Below are 25644 nucleotides of genomic sequence, written 5' to 3'. Positions count from 1 at the left end.
CTTTAGGGCAGATGGACCCAGGTTAATGCATTTAACTGCATCCTACTAGTGAGATCCAAATGTTCTCTAGGTCACAGGCAAATACTACGTGGTCAATATATATGTTATACTATCCTTCTGCTATTAAATTATCAATACCCCCATTCTATGCCCTACAACATAACTTCACTTAGGAGGTACATAGACTGTTCTGCTTCCCCCCCCACGGCTTCCAAGGATATATTTACCCCCGCCCCATAGACACACATAGCACATAAGATGCCTCACATAGTTCCCTATCTTAGACATCACTCTGTACATATATGGCATACATAGATCTATAGACAAATCCATACTGCAGCCATACTAAAGGAGGCTCCGCTCCCCCCCTTGCTTTCTCCTTCCCCCCCCTCCCATAATTCGAGTGGCTTTTGCCCACTGTAATCCCTCTTCCTTCTAGTTCTCTACAACCTACTTATGGTCATCCTGAAAAGCTAACTCCCCACAATATCGCAGAAATTCTCATTTTATTCATTCTAGAGACGTGGAGACCAGATTACAATCATCAAAATGTAAAATGAAGTCTCATTTCAGTTCGCCCAAGCATATACCTGACACCCCTCTGGACACAACATAGATTTCTACATGTTCAGGCTGACCTCTCTGCATTATTATTGTTATGTTTATTCCTGTGAACCCTAAAAATGTATGTTTTACTTTGATATGTGGAACAGTTTCTATTTTACTATCCATACAGATAAAAAAGGTGTCATAATATTGTGTGTTATACTCTAATGTTATGCTTGTGATTGGGCAAATGTTGTGTTTTGTATTCTTTGTGCTCTTTGAGACTTCAATAAAAAATCTTAAAAAAAACAAAAAAACATCTTCGCTGGGTACTCTCACGGCTCCGTACTCACAAGCTTTATGCCAAGCCCGAAAAATGTCAGTTCCATTGTACAGAAATATATTTTCTTGGTTATGACATCTCCCCTGAAGGTATAAAGATGCAACATAAGAAGGTAGATACAGTATTGGACTGGCCTCAACCATCCAATATAAAGGATCTACAACGTTTTTTAGGCTTCTCCAACTACTATCGAAAATTTATCAAGGGATTTTCCAAGTTAGCAAAACCCCTGACTCAACTCACATCCCAGTCCAAACCATTCACTTGGACTAAGGAAGCATCCACAGCTTTTGAATTTCTAAAGACCAGTTTTTCCACAGCACCTATACTACGGTTCCCTGATGCAATCTTGCCTTATACCCTTGAGGTTGATTCGTCAGATTTTGCCATTGGGGCTGTCCTCTCACAACAACAATCTCTGACGGAACCTTTACATCCAGTCTCATACTTCTCCAAAATTATGTCTCCGGCGGAGATGAATTATACTATAGGTGACAAAGAACTTCTCGCCATTCGAAGAGCTTTAGAGAACTGGAGGCACTTATTGGAAGGAGCTAAATATCCTGTCACCCTCTATACAGATCATAAAAACCTCCAATACCTCCAGAACAATAAAACCTTATCAGCGAGACAGGTTCGTTGGAGCCTCTATTTTTCCAAGTTTGACTTCATTATTCTATACCGACCAGCCAGCAAGAATGGGAAGGCTGATGCTCTCTCTAGGAGAGATAAAAGACCATCTACATCTCCATAAAACCAATCAGTGATTCCCGAAGAACGGTTCATAGGCGTCGCTACGCATCTACTATCCGAGGTAAGGAGACATCAAACACAAGATAACGAAGTCTCAGGTTATCAACTATAGCGAAAAGAGGGGTTGTATTATCAAAAGGATAATCTTTACATACCTCAAGCACTAAGGACACAGATTTTAAAATATCATCACGACATCCCGATGTCTGGTCACCCTGATGTCCGACGTACTTTGTATTTACTGAATAGATCTTACTGGTGGCCTGATATGAAACAAACAGTCAGAGACTATGTTAGCACCTGCTCCACCTGTATTACTTCAAAAAATGAAAGGTTAAAACCTTACGGATTACTGATGTCTCTGCCCATCCCTAGCCGTCCCTGGGAACAAATAAGTATGGATTTCATAGTTGAACTACCCCTTTCTCATAAACAGAACACCATACTAGTCGTAGTGGACATGTTCACCAAAATGTGACATTTCATTCCCTTTCATAAGGTTCCTTCATCATCAGAAACAGCCCGTCTTTTTATAGATAATATCGTTAAATTACATGGCGTACCTACTAGAGTAATCACTGACAGAGGTACGCAATTCACCTCTCGATTTTGGTCTACATTGAGCAAACTCCTCCAAGTAGATCATCGATTCACTACCACTTACCATCCCCAAACCAATGGGCAGACGGAAAGATTGAATCAATGGCTCGAGGAATATCTTTGTTGTTTCTGTTCCTATCAGCAGGACCAGTGGATCTCCTTCCTACCCATGGCTGAATATGCCTATAACAACTTAACCAGCTCATCCACTAAACTATCTCCATTCTTTGCGAATTACAGATTCCACCCTACTCTGTTTCTAAACCCTACCTCAAGTACTGATTCACCCAAGTTGGATGATTTTACTAACAGGATTTTAGACAACTTTGATTTCATCAAACGGAATATTCAGAATGCTCAGGCTTACCAAAAGAGGTACTATGACCTAAGAAGAAGAACTCCCCCCAGCTATTCCATAGGGGACAAGGTTTGGCTTTCCACGAAGAACCTAAAACTTCAAGTGCCTAGTAAGAAACTTGCCAGGAAATTTATCGGTCCTTTTGAGATAAACCACATAGTCAACCCTAACGCTGTCACTTTGCAATTGCCCCCTGGAATTAAAGTCCACCCCACGTTCCACGTCTCTCTTATCAAACCGTATATCAGTACTAGACAGCAAGAACCTCTTTATGCAGACACCACTGTTTCGACCGATACGGATGTATACAAAGTTCATTCCATTCTGGACTCCCATTACAGGCCTTCTGTACTGCAGTATCTTATCCACTGGAAAAATTATCCGTCGGAGGAAGATTCCTGGGAGGCTGCTTCGGACATTAATGCTCCTAGGCTCATTTCTGCTTATCACAGTCGCTACCCGGATAAACCTCGGACTCAAGCTGTGGCACAGCTTGCTTGAGGAGGGAGTGATGTCAGGATTCTTCACTATCTGTGTTTACCTTTAATTCTCAGCCTTCAACTGTTTAGCCCTGCCCACAGAGTCTTTAAATTCACCTGTTCTCCTAATGGCCAGTGCTTAGTATTTTGTTGTTTGCACTAAACAGCTACTGTTCATACTGAGCTTGTCCTTTTCCTTACCAGGATTACTTCAACTTCTACATTTGATATTGTGGATTACAAACAACCTTGCGTTATCTCCATAACGCTCCTAAAAATCAGCCTACACTTTCTGTGTCTACATTCAATCTGAGCTCACCTGTGCCTTAGTATTACAGCACTTGCCATGTTCACAACCAACCTGCCGCAACTGAGTTCTCTCATTCTCAAGCTTATTGCAGTCTCCTCTCTAACTCTCTTACTTACCTCCGGAGACTAATCACCGCCTGTCTCTTAACCGGTTTCCCTGTAGCAGCATTTGCAAAGAAAACAACCGGGACTCAGTAGCGGTCTGCACTGTCAATCATCCAGCGTGTCACTGAGTAACTCCTCTCCAGACTCCTGCGCTCCAGCTGCCTGTGTGCTGCGTGAAGCAGCTGAAGATAGCAGGTAAAGGATTTTCACTCTATCTCCCTGCTACTGTGAATTTGAACGGGATACTTAAATATTAAACAAAGAGTGTGGTTTACTCCTATAAGATCTACACTCGCTCAAGGTTGCTAGAGATTTTCTGTTACTTATATAAAAACCATTTACATCTAAGCAGTTGATGAAGTTTTAGAACCACCCTGGCAATTTAACTAAAGTTTCTTTATAAGTTCTACCATTCATATAACCTTGTGATACATAATCACTGGGTCCTGACTAATACTAATTCGCTCCTCTATCTCTACTGATATCACTGACTTCCCATAGTGATACCATTCAGAGGGGTGAAACATTTCAAACATTTACTTCTACTTCTGCAGTTGTGTTCCATAAAGCTACTAATTCAGATCAGCATTACACAGTGAGTATTACAAGCTGTGCAGAGATACAAGCGGAAAGTCGTTCTGATTCTTCTATATACACTGTTTGTTTACATTTTGAATATACAGTACAGTTACAATAGAGGAATTTGGTATATGCTGCTAAAGAGCATCTGAATGGTTGTATTTCCACCAGTGTTAAATATAAGCGCTATACAAGTATACCTCAGTATATTACTTGAACTACAGCACCAATACCACCAACTATTTGCTGCATTTACCCTTTGTGCTCTGTATTTTTTATCACTTTACACTTCAGATTAACCCCATGGCGACGAGGACGTGTCAGGCACGTCCTACAAAGGTTGTCAGTAAATCACCAAGGACATGCCTCACATGTCCACATGGGTTTGAAGCGAACCCGATCGCTTCCAGCCACTTTCAGGTTATTGCAGTGATGCCTCAATATTGAGGCATCCTGCAATAACCTTTTTTAAGCATCCAATGCAGAGAGAGCCACTCTGTGGCCCTCTCTGCATTGGCCAGCGATGGTGCCAATCGTTGGTGGGTGGGAGTCGTAGCAGGGGGGCAGGTGGGTGGCCCATCGTTGGAGGGACTTCCGGATCTTGTCGCTGCAATGCGTGCGAGTGAGTGAGCCGGAGCGTGCAGGGGGCACGTGCGTGTGAAAATCAGTCACAATGTATGGGAAGGAGGGAGAAGGAGGGAGGAATAAATGTTTGAAAAGGGATCTGGGAGGGGGAGGGTATTGAGGGGCCAGCTACACTACAGAAAAATGAGTTTAAAATAAAAAATAATATATTTTTTTAGCAAACTTGGTACTGCACACAGCTGCCAGTACCCAAGATGGTGGCAAATAGGTAGAGGATTAGAGATCTTTTTTGAGGGTTCACTTTTGGGGCTAAGGGGGATCCAACAATGCATTATATATATGAAAAAATATATGAAAAAAAGCCTTTTATTTTAGTACTGGCAGACTTTCTGCCAGTACTTAATATGACGGTGACAATTGTGAGGAGGGGATGGAAGACAGCTGTTTGAGGGGGGTCAGGGAGGGATCAGGGAGTGGGATGTGTCAGGTGGAAGGCTGATCTCTACCCTAAAGCTAAAATTAACCATACAAGCTACCTAATTAACCCATTAACTGCTGGGCATAATACAAGTGTGGTGCGCAGCAGCATTTAGTGGCCTTCTAATTACCAAAAAGTAATGCCAAAGCCATAAATGTCTGATATTTCTGAAAAAAGGGGATCCCAGAGAAGCATTTGCAACCATTTGTGCCATAATTGCACAAGCTTTTTGCAAATAATTTAAGTGAAAAAGCTAAAGTTTGTAAAAGTTAACAATTTTTTTATTTAATCGCATTTGGCAGTGAAATGGTGGCATGAAACATACCAAAATTGGCCTAAATCAATACTTTAGGTTGTCTATTAAAAAAAATAAAAAATAATATATATATATATATATATATATATGTATATATATATTTTTTTATATATATATATATATATATATATATATATATATATATATATATATATATATATACATGTGAAGGGTTATTCAGTGATACCTGACAGATATCAGTGTTAGAATGTAACTATCGCTAAGTTTGAGAAAAAATTGTTTGGAAATAGCAAAGTGCTACTTGTATTTTTTGCCCTATAACTTGCAAAAAAAGAAAAGAACATGTAAACATTGGGTATTTCTAAACTCAGGACAAAATTTAGAAAATATTTAGCATGGGTGTTTTTGGTGGTTGTAGATATGTAACAGATTTTGGGGGTCAAAGTAAGAAAAAGTGTGTTTTTTTCAATTTGTTGATCATATTTTATATATTTTTTATAAAAAGAAATATAAGATATGATGAAAATAATAGTATCTTTAGAAAGTCCATTTAATGGCGAGAAAAAGGTATATAATATGTATGGATACAGTAAATGAGTAAGAGTAAAATTACAGTTAAACACAAAAACAGCAGAAATGTAAAAATAGCCCTGATCCTTAAGAGTAAGAAAATTGAAAAATGGTCTGGTCACTAAGGGGTTAAGTTTTATCACATTTAAATTTGCACTTCTATTTTAATGCATATAAAATCTGTGTACAAAAATATAAGTTTAGGATAATGATTTTACAAATTCTGATTATGCTTTGACAGTTTCTGTGTAACTTTTACAAATTAAGCTCATACTTTGGGCCTAATATTCAAAACATCAACATCATGGAGAGAAATCACACAAAATCTTTGGGATTTTTTTTAGACTTTGTTTTGTAATTTAGGAGCCCCTGTTTCACATAAAGAACACTACATAGCAACATAAACATTCCTCAAGATAAGATTTGTACTTCAAAAAACTTTTTAAGGGCCTTGCTCTACCGACAAGACTTCTTACAATTTCTCAGCTGAATGGTGAGGTTTTGAATATCAGGTTACTATTATATTTATGTGTATATTTTACAAATTGCATTGCACTTTGTATTTGTTCTATTTAAAATAAAACTGACTGCTTTAGTTTTTCAGAAAGCTTCATTACTTTCTATAGGCATGATAAGCAAATATTCTCTAGTTTTGAGAGAGATTATAGAGCAGACTTCCAAGGGGCTGAATTCACTAAATTCTGAATAAAAGGACAGAACCTGGAAGCCTCAAAGAGATGAGAGATGCCTTCCATAGAAAGTAATGAGGCTATCTGGAACAGAGAATTTCATGCGGGAAAGTGAATTTAATATAAAGTCATATGCCTAGATTACGAGTTGTGCGGTAAGAGGAGTTCATTGCTAACTTGCAGTTTATTGTCACTGCTAACTTTCCTACAGCGCTGGTATTACGGGTCTTTATCAACACGGCATTAACAGGCAAGAAGTGAGCGTAGAGCAAAATTGCGCTCCAAACTGCACTCCAATACCAGCGCTGCTTAAGTGAGTGGTGAGCTGGTTGTAAGTGCTTGTGCACGATTTCCCCATAAACATCAATGGGGAGAGCCAGCTGAGAAAAAGTCTAACACCTGCCAAAAAGCAGCGTAAAGCTCCTTAACGCAGCCCCATTGATTCCTATGGGGAAACACATTTTATGTTTACACCTAACATCCTAACCTGAACCCCGAGTCTAAACACCCCTAATATTACACTTATTAACTCCTAATCTGCTGCCCCCGACATCGCCACCACCTACATTATATTTATTAACCCCCTAATCTGCTGCTCCAGACATCGCCCTCACCTACATTATAATTATTAACCCCTAATCTGCTGCCCCCAACATCACCGACACCTACATTATATTTATTAACCCCTAATATGCTGCCCCTAACATCACCGCCACCTACCTACATTTATTAACCCCTAATCTGCCGCCCCCAACGTCGCCATGGCTATATTATATTTATTAACCCCTAAATCTAAGTCTAAGTCTAACCCTAACCCTAACACCCCCTAACTTAAATATAATTAAAATAAATATAAAGAAAAATTCCTATCATTAACTAAATAATTCCTATTTAAAACTAAATACTTACCTGTAAAATAAACCCTAAGCTAGCTACAATATAACTAATAGGGTTTATTTTTATTTTACAGGCAAGTTTGTATTTATTTTAAATAGGTAGAATAGTTACTAAATAGTTATAAACTATTTAATAACTACCTAGCTAAAATAAATACAAATTTACCTGTAAAATAAAACCTAACCTAAGTTACAATAACACCTAACACTACATTACAATTAAATAAATTCCCTACATTAAATACAATTAAATAAATTAAATTAAATTAGCTAAATTTCCAAAAAAAACAAAACACAAAAATTATAGAAAATAAAAAACAAATTAGTTCTTTAAAGATCTTTAAACTAATTACACCTAATCTAATAGCCCCATCAAAATAAAAAAGCCCACCCAAAGTAAAAAAAAACCCTAGCCTACAAAAAACTACCAATAGCCCTTAAAAGGGCCTTTTGTGGGGCATTGCCCCAAAGAGAACAGCTTTTACCTGTAAAAAAAAATACAATCAACCCCCCCAGGTAAAACCAACCACCCACACAACCAACCCCCCAAATAAAAACTGAACTAAAAAAACCTAAGCTCACCATTGCCCTGAAAAGGGAATTTGGATAGGCATTGCCCTTAAAAGGGCATTTAGCTCTATTGCAGCCCAAAACCATAACCTAAAAAAATACCAGGAAAAAGTCTTCATCCAAGAGGCAAGATGTCCTCAACGAAGAAGTGTCCTCAACGGTAGAAGTGGTCCTCCAGACGGGCAGAAGTGGTCCTCCAGATAGGCAGAAGTCTTCATCCAGATGGCATCTTCTATCTTCATCCTTCCAACGCGGAGCGGCTCCATCTTCAAGACAACCGGCACGGAGCATCCTCTTCTTTCGATGGCTAAAGATGAATGAAGGTTCCTTTAAATGATGTCATCCAAGATGGCATCCCTTAGATTCCGATTGGCTGATAGAATTCTATCAGCCAATCAGAATTAAGGTTGAAAAAATCCTATTGGCTGATGCAATCAGCCAATAGGATTGATTCAATCAGCCAATAGGATTGAGCTTGCATTCTATTGGCTGTTCCAATCAGCTAATAGAATGTGAGCTCAATCCTATTGGCTGACTGCATCAGCCAATAGGATTTTTTCAACCTTAATTACGAATGGCTGATAGAATTCTATCAGCTAATCGGAATCTAAGGGATGCCATCTTGGATGACGTCATTTAAAGGAACCTTCATTCATCGTTAGCCATCGAAAGAAGAGGATGATCCGCACCAAAAGTCTTGAAGATGGAGCCGCTCCACGTTGGAAGGATGAAGATAGAAGATGCTGTCTGGATGAAGACTTCCGCAGCGCTAGGGGTGTATTGGGTAGGTTTCTTTTTTAGGTTAGGGCTTTGGGCTTCAATAGAGCTAAATGCCCTTTTAAGGGCAATGCCCATCCAAATGCCCTTTTCAGGGCAATGGGGATCTTAGGTTTTTTTAGTTATGCTTTTATTTGGGGGGTTGGTTGTGTGGGTGGTGGGTTTTACTGTTGGGGGGGTTGTTTGTATTTTTTTTTACAGGTAAAAGAGCTGATTTCTTTGGGGTTGGGGCAATGCCCTGCAAAAGGCCCTTTAAGGGCTATTGGTAGTTTATTGTAGGCTAGGGTTTTTTTTTATTTTGGGTGGGCTTTTTTATTTTGATAGTTCTATTAGATTAGGTGTAATTAGTTTAAAGATCTTGTTATTTGTTTTTGATTTTTCTGTAATTTAGTGTTTGTTTGTTTGTTTTTGGTAATTTAGCTAATTTTATTTAATATATTTAATTGTATAGACTTGTGCATGATCGAAAAATTTGTTTCAGTTCGTTTCAGATCGATTCGGATGTTTTCGAATTTCGGTTTGGATCGATTCAAATTCGGAAAAATTTGAATGAATTTGTTTTGGATTTGTTTCGGATTCATTCGGATTTGAATAAATTCGGCTTCATTCGGTTCGATTCGGTTCGGTTCGATTCGGAAATTCGGAATTTCGGTATGTGTTAGGTGGGATGTGCTGTAAATTAGACTAGTATTATGTACTGTATATTAGGTGTAACCCATAGCAGAGTGATATAAACTAATATACTGTACAATACTATTGTAATCCATGGCCATCGGATTCGGAACGAATCAAAACGCACATGTCTAGTATTTAATGTAGGGAATTTATTTAATTGTAGTGTAGTGTTAGGTGTTATTGTAACTTAGGTTAGGTTTTATTTTACAGGTAAATTTGAATTTATTTTAGCTAGGTAGTTATTAAATAGTTAATAACTATTTAGTAACTATTCTACCTAGTTAAAATAAATACAAACTTGCCTGTAAAATAAAAATAAACCCTAAGCTAGCTACAATGTAACTATTAGTTATATTGTAGCTAGCTTAGGGTTTATTTTATAGGTAAATATTTAGTTTTAAATAGGAATAATTTAGGTAATGATAGTAATTTGTATTTAGATTTATTTAAATTATATTTAAGTTAGGGGGTGTTAGGGTTAGGGTTAGATTTAGGTTTAAAGGGTTAATAAATTTAGAATAATGGCGGCAACATTGGGGGTGGCAGATTAGGGGTTAATAAATTTAGGTAGGTGGCAGCGATGTTGGAGGCAGCAGATTAGGGGTTAATAGGTATAATGTAGGTGGCGGCGAAGTCCTGAGTGGAAGATTAGGCATATGTACAAAAATATAAGTTTAGGATAATGATTTTACAAATTCTGATTATGCTTTGACAGTTTCTGTGTAACTTTTACAAATTAAGCTCATACTTTGGGCCTAATATTCAAAACATCAACATCATGGAGAGAAATCACACAAAATCTTTGGGATTTTTTTTAGACTTTGTTTTGTAATTTAGGAGCCCCTGTTTCACATAAAGAACACTACATAGCAACATAAACATTCCTCAAGATAAGATTTGTACTTCAAAAAACTTTTTAAGGGCCTTGCTCTACCGACAAGACTTCTTACAATTTCTCAGCTGAATGGTGAGGTTTTGAATATCAGGTTACTATTATATTTATGTGTATATTTTACAAATTGCATTGCACTTTGTATTTGTTCTATTTAAAATAAAACTGACTGCTTTAGTTTTTCAGAAAGCTTCATTACTTTCTATAGGCATGATAAGCAAATATTCTCTAGTTTTGAGAGAGATTATAGAGCAGACTTCCAAGGGGCTGAATTCACTAAATTCTGAATAAAAGGACAGAACCTGGAAGCCTCAAAGAGATGAGAGATGCCTTCCATAGAAAGTAATGAGGCTATCTGGAACAGAGAATTTCATGCGGGAAAGTGAATTTAATATAAAGTCATATGCCTAGATTACGAGTTGTGCGGTAAGAGGAGTTCATTGCTAACTTGCAGTTTATTGTCACTGCTAACTTTCCTACAGCGCTGGTATTACGGGTCTTTATCAACACGGCATTAACAGGCAAGAAGTGAGCGTAGAGCAAAATTGCGCTCCAAACTGCACTCCAATACCAGCGCTGCTTAAGTGAGTGGTGAGCTGGTTGTAAGTGCTTGTGCACGATTTCCCCATAAACATCAATGGGGAGAGCCAGCTGAGAAAAAGTCTAACACCTGCCAAAAAGCAGCGTAAAGCTCCTTAACGCAGCCCCATTGATTCCTATGGGGAAACACATTTTATGTTTACACCTAACATCCTAACCTGAACCCCGAGTCTAAACACCCCTAATATTACACTTATTAACTCCTAATCTGCTGCCCCCGACATCGCCACCACCTACATTATATTTATTAACCCCCTAATCTGCTGCTCCAGACATCGCCCTCACCTACATTATAATTATTAACCCCTAATCTGCTGCCCCCAACATCACCGACACCTACATTATATTTATTAACCCCTAATATGCTGCCCCTAACATCACCGCCACCTACCTACATTTATTAACCCCTAATCTGCCGCCCCCAACGTCGCCATGGCTATATTATATTTATTAACCCCTAAATCTAAGTCTAAGTCTAACCCTAACCCTAACACCCCCTAACTTAAATATAATTAAAATAAATATAAAGAAAAATTCCTATCATTAACTAAATAATTCCTATTTAAAACTAAATACTTACCTGTAAAATAAACCCTAAGCTAGCTACAATATAACTAATAGGGTTTATTTTTATTTTACAGGCAAGTTTGTATTTATTTTAAATAGGTAGAATAGTTACTAAATAGTTATAAACTATTTAATAACTACCTAGCTAAAATAAATACAAATTTACCTGTAAAATAAAACCTAACCTAAGTTACAATAACACCTAACACTACATTACAATTAAATAAATTCCCTACATTAAATACAATTAAATAAATTAAATTAAATTAGCTAAATTTCCAAAAAAAACAAAACACAAAAATTATAGAAAATAAAAAACAAATTAGTTCTTTAAAGATCTTTAAACTAATTACACCTAATCTAATAGCCCCATCAAAATAAAAAAGCCCACCCAAAGTAAAAAAAAACCCTAGCCTACAAAAAACTACCAATAGCCCTTAAAAGGGCCTTTTGTGGGGCATTGCCCCAAAGAGAACAGCTTTTACCTGTAAAAAAAAATACAATCAACCCCCCCAGGTAAAACCAACCACCCACACAACCAACCCCCCAAATAAAAACTGAACTAAAAAAACCTAAGCTCACCATTGCCCTGAAAAGGGAATTTGGATAGGCATTGCCCTTAAAAGGGCATTTAGCTCTATTGCAGCCCAAAACCATAACCTAAAAAAATACCAGGAAAAAGTCTTCATCCAAGAGGCAAGATGTCCTCAACGAAGAAGTGTCCTCAACGGTAGAAGTGGTCCTCCAGACGGGCAGAAGTGGTCCTCCAGATAGGCAGAAGTCTTCATCCAGATGGCATCTTCTATCTTCATCCTTCCAACGCGGAGCGGCTCCATCTTCAAGACAACCGGCACGGAGCATCCTCTTCTTTCGATGGCTAAAGATGAATGAAGGTTCCTTTAAATGATGTCATCCAAGATGGCATCCCTTAGATTCCGATTGGCTGATAGAATTCTATCAGCCAATCAGAATTAAGGTTGAAAAAATCCTATTGGCTGATGCAATCAGCCAATAGGATTGATTCAATCAGCCAATAGGATTGAGCTTGCATTCTATTGGCTGTTCCAATCAGCTAATAGAATGTGAGCTCAATCCTATTGGCTGACTGCATCAGCCAATAGGATTTTTTCAACCTTAATTACGAATGGCTGATAGAATTCTATCAGCTAATCGGAATCTAAGGGATGCCATCTTGGATGACGTCATTTAAAGGAACCTTCATTCATCGTTAGCCATCGAAAGAAGAGGATGATCCGCACCAAAAGTCTTGAAGATGGAGCCGCTCCACGTTGGAAGGATGAAGATAGAAGATGCTGTCTGGATGAAGACTTCCGCAGCGCTAGGGGTGTATTGGGTAGGTTTCTTTTTTAGGTTAGGGCTTTGGGCTTCAATAGAGCTAAATGCCCTTTTAAGGGCAATGCCCATCCAAATGCCCTTTTCAGGGCAATGGGGATCTTAGGTTTTTTTAGTTATGCTTTTATTTGGGGGGTTGGTTGTGTGGGTGGTGGGTTTTACTGTTGGGGGGGTTGTTTGTATTTTTTTTTACAGGTAAAAGAGCTGATTTCTTTGGGGTTGGGGCAATGCCCTGCAAAAGGCCCTTTAAGGGCTATTGGTAGTTTATTGTAGGCTAGGGTTTTTTTTTATTTTGGGTGGGCTTTTTTATTTTGATAGTTCTATTAGATTAGGTGTAATTAGTTTAAAGATCTTGTTATTTGTTTTTGATTTTTCTGTAATTTAGTGTTTGTTTGTTTGTTTTTGGTAATTTAGCTAATTTTATTTAATATATTTAATTGTATAGACTTGTGCATGATCGAAAAATTTGTTTCAGTTCGTTTCAGATCGATTCGGATGTTTTCGAATTTCGGTTTGGATCGATTCAAATTCGGAAAAATTTGAATGAATTTGTTTTGGATTTGTTTCGGATTCATTCGGATTTGAATAAATTCGGCTTCATTCGGTTCGATTCGGTTCGGTTCGATTCGGAAATTCGGAATTTCGGTATGTGTTAGGTGGGATGTGCTGTAAATTAGACTAGTATTATGTACTGTATATTAGGTGTAACCCATAGCAGAGTGATATAAACTAATATACTGTACAATACTATTGTAATCCATGGCCATCGGATTCGGAACGAATCAAAACGCACATGTCTAGTATTTAATGTAGGGAATTTATTTAATTGTAGTGTAGTGTTAGGTGTTATTGTAACTTAGGTTAGGTTTTATTTTACAGGTAAATTTGAATTTATTTTAGCTAGGTAGTTATTAAATAGTTAATAACTATTTAGTAACTATTCTACCTAGTTAAAATAAATACAAACTTGCCTGTAAAATAAAAATAAACCCTAAGCTAGCTACAATGTAACTATTAGTTATATTGTAGCTAGCTTAGGGTTTATTTTATAGGTAAATATTTAGTTTTAAATAGGAATAATTTAGGTAATGATAGTAATTTGTATTTAGATTTATTTAAATTATATTTAAGTTAGGGGGTGTTAGGGTTAGGGTTAGATTTAGGTTTAAAGGGTTAATAAATTTAGAATAATGGCGGCAACATTGGGGGTGGCAGATTAGGGGTTAATAAATTTAGGTAGGTGGCAGCGATGTTGGAGGCAGCAGATTAGGGGTTAATAGGTATAATGTAGGTGGCGGCGAAGTCCTGAGTGGAAGATTAGGGGTTAAAAGGTATAATGTAGGTGGCGGCGATGTTGGGGACAGCAGATTAGGGGTTAATAATATTTAACTAGTGTTTGTGAGGTGGGAGTGCATGTTTGTGAGGCAGGAGTGCAGCGGTTTAGGGGTTAATATGTTTATTATAGTGGTGGCGATGTCGGGAGTGGCAGATTAGGGGTTCATAATTTTATTTTAGTGTTTGTGAAGTGGGAGGGCCTCGGTTTAGGGGTTAATAGGTAGGTTATGGGTTTTAGTGTACTTTTTAGCACTTTAGTTATGAGTTTTATGCTACAGCTTTGTAGCGTAAAACTCATAACTACTGACTTTAAAATGCTTTAGGAATCTTGGCAGTAGAGGGTGTACCGCTCACTTTTTGGCCTCCCAGGACAAACTCATAATACTGGCGCTATGGAAGTCCCATAGAAAAAAGCCTTTACGAAATTTACGTATGTTGATTTGCGGTAAGGCCAAAAAAGTGTGCAGTACACCTATACCTGCAAGACTCATAATAGCAGCGGGCATTAAGAAGCAGCGTTAGGACGCTGCTTTTTTACTTAAACGCACATTTCGTAATCTAGCCGTTAGTTTGCTGCAAATACAAAATAAACTGAAATGTTTTATCTACAATTTAACTTACTTTTGCCTATAGTTAGAATATATTACTTTTCTGTCAGTTAAAGAAGTGTTATGTGAATTTTGAGCAAATTGTATCTGCATACAGCTGGCAAGATAATTCAATGAGACTAGCTTGTGAATAAATTAAAATTGTGAGAGCTTCAGACATTGAGACCTTGAGAACTTTCATGCTCAACCCAATGAACTCCCCTGTTCATCCCTCTTTCTGAAGCGGTGTTTTAATTTGCAATAGGGCAAATACATAGTGCAATGCAATTTGTAAAACATACACAGAAATATCCAAAATATGATCCAAATCAGAATTTGTAAAATCACTGCTGAATCTAAATCTAAATGCATTACATACAAAAGAGAATGTTTAAATCTTAAATATATTAAACTATTTCTTTTCTTCAGTATGCACAAGAGAGGAACCAATGGGAGATACATTGAAACAAACTAAAACAAAGAAACCTATACCAATAACTGTGTTATCTCTAGATGATATCAGGAAAAAATGGGACAATATCAATGTCAATAAAACTCCAGGTACATGTGGAAAACACCCAAGGGTTATAATGGCACTATTATAGCCAAACCTCAACTCTTAATTTTTCAAAACTCGTCATCCTCGGGCATAGTACCCAAGGACTGGTGTAAAGCTGATGCAGTGGCACTTTTTAAAAAGGCAAGCAGCAATGATCCAGGAAGCGATAGACCAGTTAGTCTGACATCGGTAATGGTGAAGATACTTGAAGGCATAATTAGGGAATATATTCATGTAAATAAGATTATGAGCTAAAATCAGCATGGTTTATGAGCAATATATCATGTCAGACTAATCTTATTAGATTCGATGAGTAAGTAAGTAAAAAAATAAATAAAAGGAAATCAGTTGATGTGACATAATTGCAAAGGTTTTTGATACAATGCCACATCAGAGCTTATTGTACAACAGGAAGGGACTGGGGATGACTGAAAATGGTTAGCTCGATAAATAGATAAAATGCAGAGATTAATAAGTAGTAGTAATTTGCATATGAACCTACTAAATTTAGCTTTCTACTAAGAATACCAAGAGAACAAAGCAAAATTGGTGATAAAACTAAATTGAAAAGTTGTTTAAAATTACATTCCCTATCTGAATCATAAAGGTTTATTTTGGACTAGACTGTCCCTTTAAAAGAGGCATTAATGCAAGGGAGGAAAGCTTAGTTCCATCTCTTTAAAAATCCCTGGTAAGACCTCACCTTTAGTATTGAGTGCAGTTCTGGCGACCAATCTCATAAAAAGACATTGCAGAGTTTGAAAAAGTTCAGAGAATGGCCACAAAACGTATACAGATAATTGAGAATTTAAACTATGAGGTTTGCCAAACTGGGTCTGTCTTCTCTAGAAAAAAAGGTGCTCGATAGGTAAAATGTTTACTTTATATAAATATATTCATGGCCCATATATAGAGTTGGTGGAAGCACTGTTTAATCCAAGGTAATTGTTACTAGAGGTCACTATTTAAGGCTGGAGGAAAAGTAATTTAATCTATAGCAATGTAAATGTTTTCACTGTAAGAGCAATCAAATAGTGGAGCTGAATTCCAATATCTTAGATAGATTTCAAACCGGCATAATTTGATCTCTGGCTGGATACAGAATTCAGGATATGATTACTTGTGTTAAATGGGTCACCTTTTTAATGGAATTAATTAAAGCTTAATTTTAGCTTTTTATTGGAAATCAAGTTGGATCTGTATAGGTTGATTGACTTCTGTCTTCTTTCAAACTCATCTACTATGCTACTTTGTTTGTAATAATACTGACAGGTAAGTTTGGAACTTGGAGGAGACAGGTATCTCAGAATTACAGAAGAGCAGCCCTAACATTTCAGATAAAAAAGTTCAAATACAGAAAAGGTCAGCAACAGTGAATCTTCAAGCAAGCAGTCTTTTATAGTGGAAACTGAAAGGTTGAAAACCATCATAGACTTGTTTTTTTAAGGGCATGGTTGTGTTTCTATATTCTCTCCTGCCAAAATAGCCCTTTACAAGCACAAGTTAAATGTGTTTAGAAGTAAACTCACTATGTAAATGATTTATACTGCACATATTGTGCCAGATTACAAGTGACAATGCTGGAATTAAATGGCTATTACAAGTTAAAAAAATGTTTGCTTGTGAGGGAAACCCGATACACGCTAGCTTCAGAAATTTGGATATCATGACTGCGTTAATTTCTTTTCCTCATAGACTTCAATGGAGCATGCTTTTAAAAAAATTACACTTATCGCTTGCATGCTAAACCAACACAAATTTTTTATAACTATATAGATATATGTTTATATATATAGGAATATATATTTAAAAATACTAAAAACATTTTTAACTATGTGAAGTATTTACAATAAATACACAGTGAAACACATTATAAGATATTAAAATGTAATAACATGATTTTTCATATTTTAAAGTATTTTTATAAATATATAAATACACATGAATATACACATATATGAACATATATATATATATATATATATATATATATTATATATATATATATATATATATATATATATATATATATATATATATATATATATATATATATATGTGATATATATACAGGTAGCCCTCAGTTTACATCTGGGTTAGGTTCCAGAAGCAATGGTTGTAAATCGAAACTATTGTAAATTGAAACCCAGTTTATAATGTAAGTCAATGGGAAGTGAGGGAGTTAGGTTCCAGGCCCCTCTCAAAATTGTCATAAGTAACACCTCATACATTATTTTTAAGCTTTGAAATGAAGACTTTAAATGCTAAACAGCATTATAAACCTAAAAATATAGATTGTATCAACATCAAACTAAGTTTAATGAACAAAAACATTTGCTAAACACCAGCTAATAAAATAATCACACAACAGACTGCATCAACATCAAACTAAGTTAATGAACAAAAACGTTTTTTTACTTGCATTTTTCTGCAATCAGTTCTCTGCATTGTTAGCATGTTAGATAATATTGGGTCTGCACCATTTTCTAAGCATTTCAATCTGCAGTGATTAATAAGCAGTTAGGCACCCTCACCTCTAGCTGCTGGACAGGAAGATAATAGGGAAGTGCCTGCTAAATTTTGCTCGATAGATCTGGTCTGATCTGTGTATACAGATCAATTTAAGGCTGTTAAGTTGCATTCCGGTGCAGCAAAACAAGCGGACAGCTCCACCTACTGGCTATTTTAATTAGTGCATTGGTTTCCAAAAGCTTTTCAATAGCAGTCACATGACTGAAAAAAAAGGTTGTTATTCTGAAATGGTGCAAACTGAACCGGCGTAAACCGAGGGCCACCTGTATATATATATATATATATATATATATATATATACACATACACATATTTAGACATACTGTATGTATATATATATATATATATATATATAAATAACAGCAAGGAAATAAGATGTGCTGGCTCAAAAAAAGGTCAAATGCTGGAAAAAAATTATTGATGGAAGTCCAAGTACTGGTACAAAGTAAATGGGTCACATATATATATATATATATATATATATATATATATATATATATATATATATATATATATATACATTATTATTATTGGTTATTTGTAGAGCGCCAACAGATTCCGCAGCGCTATAAACAAAGGCGGAGTACAACAAAACAATTATAGGGATCAAATGGGTAGAGGGCCCTACCAAGAGTTGCACTGTTGTAGTCAGCTCTTTAGAAGGTGATCAACAAACAGCTGGACTCTTAGGCTTACATGCTAAGGGGGTTCAGGGGATAGCAATGGAGGAGAGGAACTGGTATAAAGAAAGGTTAGAGTAGGTTGTATGCATCCCTGAACAGAGAGTCTTGTGGAGCGAGGCAGAGAGTTCCACAAAATGGGAGCCAGTCTGGAGAAGTCCTGTAAACGGGAGTGTGACGGGGTGACAAGAGAGGAGGAAAGTAGAAGGTTGTGAGCAGACGGAAGGGAATGGGAGGGAGAGTATCTGGAGACATGGTCTGAGATATAGGGGGGAGCAGTGCAGTTGAGGGCTTTGTATGTCAGAGTGAGAATTTTGTGTTTGATCCTAGAGGCAAGAGGAAGCCAGTGAAGGGATTGGCAGAGAGGTGCAGCAGATGAAGAGAGACGTGTAAGGAAGATGAGCCTGGCAGAGGCATTCATTATGGATTGTAAAGGAGCTAGGAGGCAGGTGGGGAGACCAGAGAGGACAGAGTTGCAGTAATTGAGGTGGGAGAGAATAAGAGAGTGGATTAAAATCTTAGTTGTGTCTTGTGTAAAGAAGTGTCTAATTTTAGAGATGTTTTTAAGGTGGAAGTGGCAGGCTTTAGCCAATGACTGAATGTGAGGAGTGAAAGAAAGATCTGAGTCAAATGTGACCCCGAGACATCGGGCATGCGGGGTAGGGGTAATGATGGAGTTGTCGACAGTTATAGAGAGATTGGGGGTGGAGAGTTTAGAAGAAGGGGGGAAAATAAGGAGCTCAGTTTTGGAGAGATTTAGCTTGAGGTAGTAAGAGGACATCCAGTTGGAGATGTGAGAAAGACAGTTAGTGACACGGGTTAGCAAGGAAGGAGAAAGTTCTGGTGCAGAGAAGTAGATTTGGGTGTCATCGGCATTCAAATGATATTGGAAACCGTGTGACTTTATTAGGGAACCTAAAGATGACATGTAGATTGAGAGGAGAAGGGGACTGAGGACAGAGCCTTGCGGTACTCTGACAGAAAGTGGTGACGGGGCAGAGGAGGCCACAGAGAAGGCTACACTAAAGGTACGGTTTGACAGGTAGGAAGAGAGCCACAAGAGGGCTATTTCACATATGCCGAAAGGATTGGAGGGTTTGGAGCAAAAGAGGGTGGTCAACAGTGTCAAAGGCTGCGGACAGATCAAGGAGAATAGCAGAGAGAAATGGCCTTTTGATTTTACTGTAGGTTGTTGGAGTGATGGGGACGAAATCCAGATCGCAATGGTTTGAGGAGGGAGTTTATTGTAAGGAAATGGGATAGGCGTGCATAAGCTAGTTTTTCGAGAAGCTTTGATGCAAGAGGGAGGAGGGAAATAGGGCGGTAGTTGGATGAGTAGGTAGGATCAAGGGAAGGTTTTTTGAAGATAGGTGTGACCAGTGCATGTTTCAGCAATGAGGGAAATATACCGATGCTGAGGGAGAGGTTGAAAGTGTGTGTGTGTGTATAGGGGTAAGGGTGGCAGAGAGGGAGGGGAGTAGCTGTGATGGGATAAGGTCAAGGGGACAGGTAGTGAGGTGAGAGAGCAGTATAAGTGCCGAAACTTCTTCCTCAGTAACAGGGGAGAATGAGCTAAGTTTAAGGTTATGTGGGTTGTGGTTGATTGAGAGCATTTGAGGGGGTAAGAGAATGGAATTATGTTGAGAGCTGATTTCATTTCTGATGGAGTCAATTTTGTTATTGAAGTGGTTGGCAAAGTCTTGAGCTGACAGAGAAGTTGTATTAGGTTGTGGGGGAGGGCGGAGAAGAGTATTGAAAGTGGAGAATGTTTTGGGTTTGAAGAAAGATTAGAGATAAGAGTAGAGAAGTAGTGTTGCTTAGGGAAATTAAGGGCAGAGTAGTAGGAGTTCAAGATAAATTTGTAATGTTGAAAATCAGCTGAACTCCTAGATTTTCTCCAGTGCCGCTCAGCAGTACAGGAAAATCTGTGTAGATATTGTGTCATAGGAATATGCCAGGGATGAGGATGAGTGTTTGATTTCCGAGCTATGGTAAGAGGGGCAAGATTGTCAAGGACGGATGTAAGGGTGGAATTATAGTGGCAGATAGATTGGTCAGGGCAGGAAAAGGAGCAGGAGGATGAGAGGAGAGGTTTGAGGGAATTAGAAAGCTGTTGTTGATCTAATGACATAATGATTCTGTGAAGTTTGGTGTGAGAAGCAGAAGGAAGGAGAGTTGTAGGGAGGGATGATATGTTACAAGTAAGGAGATGGTGGTCAGAAAGAGGAAAGGGGGAGTTTGTGAAGTTTGAGAGGGTGCATCGATAGCTAAAGATCAGGTCAAGGGAGGTACCATCTTTGTGAGTGGGAGAATCAGTCCATTGTGACAAACCAAAAGAGGAAGTGAGTTGCAGAAGTTTTTTTCCAGAGGAGGCAGTGGGATTGTCAAGTGGGATGTTGAAGTCACCAAGAATGAGGGAAGGGGTATCTGAGGAAAGGAAATAAGGTAGCCAGGCAGCCAAGTGATCTAGAAATTGAGTTGAGGAGTCAGGAGGACGGTATATGACTGCAACACGTATAGAAAGAGGAGAGAATAAGCAAATCATGTGGGTTTTGAATAAGGAAAATGTGAGGGAAGAGACGGGATGTATTTGTTGAAAAGTGCAACGAGAGGAAAGTAAAACACCTACACCACCTCCTTGTCTATTACCAGACCTAGGAGTGTGGCTGAAGTCGAGACCCCCATGTGACAGAGCAGCAGTGGATGCTGTGTCTAGGGGAGTGAGCCAGGTTTCTGTTAGGGCCAGAAGGTTGGGGGAGTGGGAGATAAAGAGGTCATGTATAGAAGTGAGTTTGTTGCAAACAACTTCTGCACAAGTGAAAGGGGAAGCGGCTTTTGATGCAAGAGGAATGTGAGTAAGGTTGTCAGAGTTTTCTTTTTTGAGTCTGTGGGATGGTATACATGGATGTGCATGGCTAGGCAGTTGTTGGGGACCAGGATTAGGGGAGATGTCACCAGCAGTTAGTAAAAGCAAGAGGGAGAGTGACATGAGATGATATACAGATTTACAGTAGTGAGACTGCTTTTGAGACAAGGTGCAGAGGGGAGAGAGAGTGTTTAGGAATAGGTAAAGTTCATGAGTACAAAAGTAAGGTGAGTTTAAGAGAGATGGGCTAATGAACAGTGCAGGTGGAGAGGGAGAAGGAGTAATTGAATAATGTAGTTTGTTATAGAGACAGAAGGCAGCAAAAAGGAATAAGAATATATTAGGCATTTTTACAAAAGAGGGAACCAGTTAAACACATAAGACACAGTATTACAGTAGCAATTGCGTAAGAAAACAGTAAGGTATATCAAACATAATATTACAAAAGTACCTGCCTTTTTCCTGCCCCTTGCCCAATCCTTGTTCAATTCTTGTATAATTCTATTGCTAGTGCCTCACTTATAAAATGTTCACTTAATTCTTGTATAATTCTATTGCTAGTGCCTCACTTATAAAATGTTGGAAAGGCCAATTGAAAAGTTAGATTCTGGTCTGGTCAGGGTGAGATGTTAAGTAAACAGACAATAAAATTTGGGGGAGGTTAAAACTATGGAATAAGACAGCTTTAAATTTTAGAAAAATCGCAAGTATTAGCAAGAAATAGCAAGAAATAGTGCTACAGTGGTCCTCTGCTGCATTCTATGGTTTCCCCGTGTTTTTTGTGTTTCCTGGGCTACTTTGCAATAGTGAAATGAACAGAGGCAGATATCTCTCTCCCCCTAAACTCTGACCAAAACAGACAGCAGTACATGTAAGGGAAAGACAACCCATCTCAACTCTCTTATCGTTCTTCCTTAACCCTTTGACCCCAGGAAAGCAGCAACATGGAGAACTAACACGCTTTAGGCTAACTCCCCTGAGAACTGTGAGTAGTTTCAAAGTTCTGAACAAATTGCATAAAAAAAGAGGTGTGAAAAAGTACAGAAATGTGTAAAACCCCTGAAAAAATTATTTCATTATTTAGGTAGAGAATACAATTTTAAACAACATTCTAGTTTACTTCTATCATTTAATTTGATTAATACTTTAGATATAATTTGCTGAAGAAATAACAATGCACATTGGTGAGCCAATCACACAAGACATATATGTGCAGCCACCAATCAGCAGCTACTGAGCCTATCTAGATATGCTTTTCAGCATAGGATATCAAGATAATAAAGCATATTAGATAATAGAAGTAAATTAGAAAGTTGTTTAAAATGGCATACTCTTTCCAAATCATGAAAGAATACCTAAGTCTAAGATGCCAAAATCAACCACCGCTTGCAGAAGCGTACAGAATATGTACAGGGCACAGAACGTGTCTGAAGAGTCCGGTAAACTATAAACCACTTTTTAGTGCACCAAGAAAGAAGTGTCAATATGGTCAGTGTTTCTTGGCAAGATTCTTTATATACTGACAAGCTAAATATTCACAAGTTAATAGTGATAAGCTTCACATCCTGGAGAACTGCAATCTATAATCTGTCTAATATGTATGCCAGTACTGGCTTAACAGAGACTTTGGATCCAAATTTCGCCAGAAATTACTTTTAAACTTTTTGATTTTAATTTTAAGGTGGAGTAGACTGTTTAGATTGTTTACGTCGCATGTTTCTATTATTGTTGCAAATATAGCTTGTATCTAATATAACAGATTTATTGTAATCATTCTAATGTTGAAAACTACATAAGGGTTATAAAGAGTATACCAACTGAATTATAACAAATTTTATTTTATGTTATTTTAGCAGACACAGCACTTATCAATTTAGCCTTAAGGGAGACGTCCCTGGTTTTATATGAATATATTTGTTACATTTTAATATACATTACAGTACACATAAACTGTTTTAATAAAAGCACCTAGAATTTATTATCTCCTAGACTCCTTAGCTTCTTTAGCGCTCTCTTACTTAAATATTTATTTTATATAACTTTATCAGGATGCCAAGTTGACCCTTCCACAGTTCAAAGTAGCTTGATCAGGAATGGTCTTTGGGTAAAGGGTAGCAGCCAAGAAACCACTTTTTTTGGAAGGGGAACATGGTGAAAAGGCTAAGATATGCTAAAGCTCACAAAGATTTGAATGAAGATCAGTGAAAAAGAGTATTTGGATTTGTGTCCAATCGTCTATAATATTTGATAAGAAGAGTTGGAGAGAGATGGAAGAATGAGTGCTTGCGGCCTTAAGTGAAACATTGAGTAGAGTCTGTCCTGGTTTGGGGCTGCATTTCTGCTAGCGATGTTGATGATATTGTCTGAATCAATGGGATCATGATTGCTGAAAAGTACAGAAAGGTTTTAATTCAAAATGCCATTTCTTGTGGAAAGCGCCTGATTGGGAATGGTTTTATTTTTCAGCATGATAACGATCCCAGATATACTTCTAATGCAGTGAAATCCTATTTGTAATAGCTGATCAAACACTGACAGTCATGACCGGCCCCCACAGAGTCCAGACCTGAATTTTATAGAGGCAGTATGGGATCACCTGGACAGAGAAATAAATAAAAGACAACCTAAATCTAAAGCAGAGCTCTGGAAAGTGTTGAAAGAAGCCTGGTATAGTATACCAGAAGATTACTTCAGAAAATTTCAGAATAGTCTCCCTAAAAGAGTTCAAGATGTGCTTAGTGCCAAGAGAGGTCACATTAAATACTGATTTTTGCCTGAAAAAGCCATTTTGTTCTGAAAATTGTGGGAGTTTTTATATTTTGTGTATATATTCCCTGCATTTTCTGTTTGAATCTTAATAAAGAGACCGAAAAATAAATATTTATGGTCATCAAGGCTTTGCTAAAATAAGAAAGCTGGTGGTGGCCTAAGACTTTTGCACATTACTGTGTGTATATATATATATACACAGTATATATATATATATATATATATATATCATCTTAATATTTTTCATTGTAAGATCTTCTTGTTTCTCTTTGCTTCTTTCTCTGTTCTTTATTTCTAAAATCTCCCTACTTCTAGTCCAGTGTAACCAGTCACATACACTCAAAACCCTTTCACTACACATCACATGTTATACAGCTGTGTTGCTGTATGAGCTACTTGTTGTCATGCCAGGAATAGGTTTACTGCACCCCTTTAGCATGTAAACCTAAGGCCTAGATTTAGAGTTTGGCGGTAGCCGTCAAAACCAGCGTTAGAGGCTCCTAACGCTGGTTTTAGGCTACCGCCAGTATTTGGAGTCAGTCAGGAAAGGGTCTAACGCTCACTTTCCAGCCGCGACTTTTCCATACCGCAGATCCCCTTACGTCAATTGCGTATCCTATCTTTTCAATGGGATCTTTCTAACTCTGGTATTTAGAGTCGTGTCTGAAGTGAGCGACAAAACTCCAGCCGCAGAAAAAAGTCAAAAGTTAAGAGCTTTCTGGGCTAACGTTTATAAAGCTCTTAACTACTGTGCTCTAAAGTACACTAACACCCATAAACTACCTATGTACCCCTAAACCGAGGCCCCCCCACATCGCCGCCACTCTATAAAAATTTTTTAACCCCTATTCCGCTCCGTACACTGCCGCCAACTACGTTATCCCTATGTACCCCTAATCTGCTGCCCCTAACACCGCCGACCCCTATATTATATTTATTAACCCCTAATCTGCCGCCCCCGCTATCGCTGACCCCTGCATATTATTATTAACCCCTAATCTGCCATCCGCACGCCGCCGCCAGCTACATTATAGCTATGTACCCCTAATCTGCTGCCCCTAACACCGCCGACCCCTATATTATATTTATTAACCCCTAATCTGCCCCCCTCAACGTCGCCTCCACCTGCCTACACTTATTAACCCCTAATCTGCCGAGCGGACTGCACCGCTACTATAATAAAGTTATTAACCCCTAATCCGCCTCACTCCCGCCTCAATAACCCTATAATAAATAGTATTAACCCCTAATCTGCCCTCCGTAACATCAACGACACCTAACTTCAAGTATTAACCCCTAATCTGCCGATCGGAGC

Source organism: Bombina bombina, chromosome 3 (assembly GCF_027579735.1).
Source record: "Bombina bombina isolate aBomBom1 chromosome 3, aBomBom1.pri, whole genome shotgun sequence".
Classification (NCBI taxonomy): domain Eukaryota; kingdom Metazoa; phylum Chordata; class Amphibia; order Anura; family Bombinatoridae; genus Bombina; species Bombina bombina.
Note: the sequence above shows the minus strand (reverse complement) of the source record.